Genomic DNA, 7,161 nt, shown 5'->3' on the forward strand with positions numbered 1-7,161 from the left:
AGCCCAACTAACTGGTGTGTTGTATCTTAAATAAATAAAGAACGAACACCTGCATGAATTAAATAAAGCTGTAGGCCTCCTACCCTGTCTGTTTCCCTCTCACCTCGCTTGCCTTTCTGTCATGTCCACGCACGCACGCACCTCAAGGCTACATGACACATCGCATCGCCATGTATGAATGGAATATGTTTGTAGGCCTATAATAATTTTACCCATTCGTGCGCAGTGCACGGCGAAGGCGATCAGTGAGACTGCGCACTGCTGTGATAAGTCCTGTGGGTGAGTGATGCCATGAGAGATAGGCTATATGTCGTCAAGGCAGTCATAATCAACGTTTATGGAGTGATTTGATCATTGATGAACGAATCAAACATATGGATGAAGGTTTGCATGTGTGCTATATGTGCTGGGCTGGCGACGCACATATTTAACTGTCAAAGCGCTTATTTAAATTGATTGATTGATTGATTGAAGAATTTATTAACAGTTTGCAGAATTACAGTACATTTCAAGCACAAACTCAATACAAAGGCTGTTAACTGTGAGTGGACGACCCAATTAAGCATTACACTTGTTTCCAATAGGGTCCACCATGTTCAAATCATCAAAACATTTAGAGACGTACAAATAGACACTTCTATAGACAGAACAGGAATTCATAAAGGAGGTAAAAAGGGAAAAGAAACATATACAGTGAGGGGAAAAAGGGGGGGGCGGTGGGAGGGGATTCAGATTTTACGGGGGCCAGTTTCGAATTGCAGCCATCCGTAGGTGCCCTTTGAGAGCGGTTTTGAAGGAGTCAAGGGATTCGCATGTCTTAATGACAGTTGGTAGGGCGTTCCACATTTTGGTGGCATAGGAGCGAAAAGAATTTAGTCCCTTGTTTGTGCCGAATCTGGGTTGTACATGGTTCGTTGCACTCCCTCTGGTGTTGTGGGTGTGGACTTCGTTAACATTAAGGAAGTATCTAGACAGGTACATGGGTATCTTGGTGGTGTATCGAATCTTGTGGACCAGACCCATTGCAAGATGCTGTACTCTGTCGTCGACCCTAAGCCATTCCAGCCTGTCGAAGTGGGCAGGGGTGAGGTGGGTTCGGGGGGCTAGGTCAAGTAGGAGCCTGACTGTTTGTTTTGGGAAGTCTGGAGCCTGGTTTTAAGGGCCTTTGAGGTGCTGTGGTACCAGGAGGTGCATGCATAGTCAAAGAAACCCTGTACAAGGGCTCCTGTTAAGGTCTTCAAGGTGTTTTTGTTGACCAGTGAGGAGATCCTGTAGAGGAATCTTGTTCTATGGTTGACTTTTTTGATTACGTTGGTGGCCATTTGGTGAATGATTAAGCCCCTTACGCCTATAGCCTGCTACAATTGCAAATAGGCAAGCTGTATGATTGTCATTGTCACTTGGAAATAAAGGCGTGCAGTTCATGTGCCTTTTTTAAAAATAATATCACAGTGATTCTATAGGCATCTGATGTCACGCTCATGCCACATGCGATGCGCTCCCAAATCATCTCACAAGTGCCTCGCATAACAAGGCCAGTAAAGCACTGTTTGATTAAGCACAAACTAATACATTGTAAACATGTTATATTGTTTTTAATTGCGCGATTTTAATTACTTATAAAGTTGGAAATCTCTCTTTTTCTTTTTTTTACATGTAGGCTATATACATACAGTTTTATATTAACATTTTAGGAGTGAAAACATATGTTTAGATGCCTGTGACAGCGTGTCAGCAGTTCAGACAATGCTGCTCCGCTGTTCTACGACAGAAAAACAGGTGAGGACAAAGCGTACGACAGCTCCCGACCAGACGTGATTTTTGTCCTGGCTCAAGTTCAAATTCATGCTTTGGCGCAAATCGTAAATGCCGAAAATTGCGGTAATTTCGGCGTACACCAATATTTTGGCGTACGCACGGTTGATAAATGAGGGCCCTAGGTCACTTAAGGAAGTGGTTGCACCACTTAAAAGGGATGTTGTGATATATGCTATGATTTATAACAGCCACTAGATGGCAATGATGACTATATACTACTGCTATATCTAGACCAGTGGTTCCAAAACTTTGTCATGTCAAGGACCCCCAAATTGACACTAATTAGCCCCCCCCCCCCCCCCCTCCCCCCCATTTCATATGCCAGGGACCCCCCATAGAGAAGATTTTTTGTACGGCTCTAGCAGTGATTCTCAACCCGTTTAATTTCAAGGACCCCCAGTTTGACATGCTTTAGTCTACGGACCCCCATTTAATGGCATTTCTATCTCTGGGTCCCCCAATTTATATTTTCAATTCAATGTTAATTTAACTCTGAGAGTGTACAAATGGAAACTATCATTTAGCTGTGGACCCCCTGGAACTCCCTCAAGGACCCCTGGGGGGCCCCAGACCCCACTTGGTCATCTAGATGGAAAGAATTCATCCAAATTCATCAATTCAATCATAACTACTAACAATGTAAATATAAGCAGTATAGAAAGAAGTAAGTCACAAACACAGTGCATGGTTATTATAACTCAAAATATTGTTTTAATATTTTACATCCAGGTATGCCATTACCAGGCAGTTAACTGATCAATAACTAACTTTAACTATTAATATATCTTCCATGAGGGGGAATCGAACTCCAGTCTCCAGGGAGAGGGCTCCGCTGCCATACAGGCCTATGCTAAAACTATACTGCAGGGGTCCTCAACTAGAAATGCTGAAGGTCCACTAATATTTTTTGAAAAAGACTAAGGTCCGGTCCCATGAGCGCGACGCGGGCCACGCAGCGGCCAGCGGAGAGCGGGGCTCTATGTCTGTTTAGTACAGTCAAACCAAGGCAAGCTTATACAAATCGGATCCCTTCCCAACCAACCAATACTCAGAGTGCAGAGTATGGAAATAAAATGTTTTATTTATTTTATTAGTTTATGGTTATGTTTATTGTTACCCTCCAAAAATTCACAGCAAATGAGAGGTATTGTGTTGAGGCCCCTTTAAGAGAAATAGCACATTGGTTGGTTACCAAGACTAACTTTGCTTTTTTTTCGTAATTTAACAAAAATCAGACCCATCTGAAGTGAGTTGTACTGTACTGTACTGTACTGTACTGTACTGTACTGTACTGTACTGTACTGTACTGTACTGTACTGTACTGTACTGTACTGTACTGTACTGTACACACATAGCTGTCTATAGGAGTGGTTGCACCACTCAAAAACCAAATTAATACTCAATAAACTCCCCCTTTGCCTCATGCCCTCATCATAATACCTCACAAACACCAACTGACCATTATCGCTGGTATTTCATCATAATACCTCACAAACACCACCAACTGACCATTATCACTGGTGTCAGTGGACTTTCTGGGGAAATGCATTCTGCATTTTATATTCCCACAAAGCTGTTTGGACAAATCACCATCCAGTAATTCAGTACTTCTGGTTGCTGTGGAATCTGAGAGTGGGATTGGCTTTATTTTAGCTGTCATTTCCTCCTTTTCTAAACATGTTTTGTTTTTTGTTTTTTTTGCCCAGGGTCCACAGAGAGGTGGTCCGCGGTCCGGTCGTGGACCGCGGTCCGCCTGTTGAGGACCCCTGCTATTACTGTATTGTATGTGTAGGCCTATTAATTTAAAAGCAACTAGAAAAAGTACCCTTCTGGGCACAGGTCTCCACCAGGAGGATAGGAGTGTGTGTGTGATGTTTGGCAAAATGTTTAGGAGTAATATAAACGTTTTATGTTTATGTTTATGTTTTATGTTTTTTTGTTTGTTTTTTCCAACAATCTTCTTTATTTTGTTGAGGAAATGCAGAGCCAGATCACTCAGATCATCAACTTTGGAAGGCAATCTTAGCCAATCAGTGTAGAATCTTGATCACATGACTACAGAGATCATGTGTACCGATTTGGATGGAATCTGTGCAACTAACATAAACAATGTGTTTTGCAGAAATCGGCCTCATGATGGCGCTATAACCGGCAGATGTGGAGGGGTGCAGGAAAAATGTTTTTCCATGGCCTCTAGGGAGTGCACATACATAAGTTGTATACAGATCGATGCAGTTATAGGTTAAAAACAGGAATTGCCCTGTTATAGCGCCACCGTGAGGCTGATTTGGAAAAAAATGAGTGGCATGTCATCCTCGGCTAGTAGAAATGTGCGTGTATAATTTCACGGAAATTGCACACTGTGTTTGTAATTTGTGGCATTTTGTTCGAAACGGACCAATCGTGTGAGCTTTGGAAGTCAATCTTAGCCAATCAGGATGGAAGATGGGAAATGGTGCAGATCCGTGTTGATCACATGACTATGGAGATAGTAGTGTATACCGAATTGTGTGATGTATGGATAAAATGTGTACGAGTAATCTACAGAAATGTGTTTTGCCTAAATCGGCCTCATGGTGGCGCTATAACAGGCCGTTGAGGAATATTTGGGGCAGAGGTTCGTCGTTGGCATCCAGGGAGTGTGTGTGCAAAGTTTGGCATGGATCGGGCCAACGGTGGCGGAGATTAGCTGGACGGACGGAAGGAAGGACGGACGGACACACACACACACGGACCGAGTGCAAAACATAGGCAACATTTATCAATTGAGTGTAAAATCTGCCCCAAATTCAAGTGTAGGTTTTGTAGTACACTCACGTCGCCACGGCATTTATAAAGTGATCGCAAACAGCTGATCCTTCCTTAATTTCGTTCCGACGTTAATAAATGTGACGGCTGAAATCTATCTGGCACGCCCTATGAAATCAAGCCTCGCCCTCGTTTTTGCGACATGAACAACTGCAGTACGACCTTGGAAACCATAGTTACATGACGAAAAAATAAAATAAAACAGTTTCCCCCGCTTGCCTTGCTGCCCGCCTTTTATATGAATGACTGTCAAAGCACTTATTTAAATGGTGAATGATTAAGCCCCTTACGCCTTATATAGCCTACAATTGCAAATAGGCAAGCTGTATGCTTGTCATTGTCACTTGGAAATAAAGGCGTGCAGTCCATTTATGCCAAAATATTTTTTTTATAATATCACAGTGATTATATAGGCATCTGATGTCACACTCATGCGCTCCCAAATCATCTCACAAGTGTGCTCGCATATAACAAGGCCAGTAAAGCACTGTTTGATTAAGCACAAACTAGTACATTGTAAACATGTTATATTGTTTTTAATTGCTTGTAAAGTTGGAAATCTCTCTTTTTTTTCTTTTTACATGTATATACATACAGTTCTATATTGACATTTTAGGAGTGAATACATATGCTTAGATGCCTGTGACAGCATGTCAGCTGGTCAAACAATGCTGCTCCGCTTGTGTACGACAGAAAAATAGCTGCTCCCGACCTAACGTGATTTTTGTCCTGGTTCAAGGTTTTGCGGAAATGGTAAATGCCGAGTTGATAAATGAGGGCCATACTCTCTCCCCATGCCTTCGGCCTGGTGGAGACAATAATGCCTTAAATGCAGGTGACATACCTAAGTTAAATATGTGAGTAAGTAAGTAAGTAAGTAGGCTAGATTTAGTATAGTGACAGATCTAAACTACATTTGACTTGGCTTCTTATGTGCTCTTGTTCGCATGCATCCTTGTCATGTCACATAAATAAAGAATGCTGGGACGTTCGATTAATGGACAAAGCCAAATATTGACAACTAATTGGCGCCACCGGGCTTGTGTCATTGTGTCAACATCCCGAGAGGAATTACACTAATGCAGTCTTCTCAGAGACGTTATGGCTCCTCTGAGACAAGGGGCAGAGAGTGACATAGGAAATAAGAGAGCAAACCTGAAGGTGCTAAGACTGCCATAGATCGTATGTTTATGATCCAGCAGTGACTAGAGTGACTTTAAGTATTTACTCTAAGCCTCCCATGGGAATGTCTGTCAAATACGTCCAAAAGACCAACACAATTCCAGCTGGACCTGAAACTCGAAACAATACCGTCGCCCATCTCTCGACACCCACATATCACCATTTGTATTTGCCCTTAATCCACCTTTGAGACCAATGCATACAGCTTAGTGGCTGTCTGCCTGTCATAAATCGTAGGTCTGCTTACGAGTGTACAGGATTGCAAAGCATATGCTTTCTGCTCCTGCTGTGCAGTCTTGCACAGTAATCCATATCCGCAAGGTCAGGAGATATTGTGATATCTCCAGACAACTTTATTGAACTGGGCTACACCTGTTCCTATGTAAACAACTGGGATCGAATGTTGCCTATGGGAATGATGGGCGTCAGTTTTACAGTACATGACCAGAAACTCTAGGCGTTAGTGCATAGTGATAAGTTTTGTGGTCCATACTCGCTGCATCACACAAGTTTTATATGCTATACGTTTTCATAGTGGAGAAAGCTACACTTTACTTCATGCACCATAGTGTCCCTATTCTTGTGTGAACATTCAGCAGAAATAGCAGATCTACTACAAGCTCTGTTGTGAACTTGTGAGCTTGTAAATTGGCTAAAGGTATTTGGTGTAGAGGGAAATAGGTGGAGGCTTAGCATATAGACCCCTGGCCCGAGGCGCTCCAGTAAATGCAATATTAAAAGTACAATAAATATTTCTCCTATTTTTATTATAGCAAAGTGGTTCCTAGTATGAAACTACTTATTCCTTCACCATGTCATGAATGGCTTTCATATTCACCTTATGAGACAACTAACAATGGCCTCATTCCAACATATATATATAGTGATAAACTATGAAACAGCATTGTAAGGCCATAATAATACTCAGTGTTTACTTTTAAAATAGTAATCGCCCTAATACATAATGTACAAGGGCCAAAAGTGAAAACATTACAAGCTGGTTACACTTATGTATAAAGTCTATAGGGGGAGGGCAGAGTGACGCGTTCGGCAGGATTTTGGCTTATTTGGGCACCATCTTCCTGCCTACATGTAGGCTAGTAGGATGCTAGGCTACTTGGCTGCCAGTCTGTAGTTCGTAAGTTTGCTTGTCAGTGACGCTGGTGTGTACACTGTCACTGCAGTACACCATCTTCCATCTCTCTACTATCTTTAACTTGCCGTTAGAAAATGTTCGCGTGTTCTGATCTGATAGCCGCCTCCCCTCCCCTCACATCAAAACAGTTCTCAATGTTTACATCTTACTTGACGAGAAGACATGTGGACATATTCTTATGGAACCAGGGAGGACAG

The sequence above is a fragment of the Electrona antarctica genome, assembly GCF_951216825.1.
Source record: "Electrona antarctica genome assembly, chromosome: 12".
Lineage (NCBI taxonomy): Eukaryota > Metazoa > Chordata > Actinopteri > Myctophiformes > Myctophidae > Electrona > Electrona antarctica.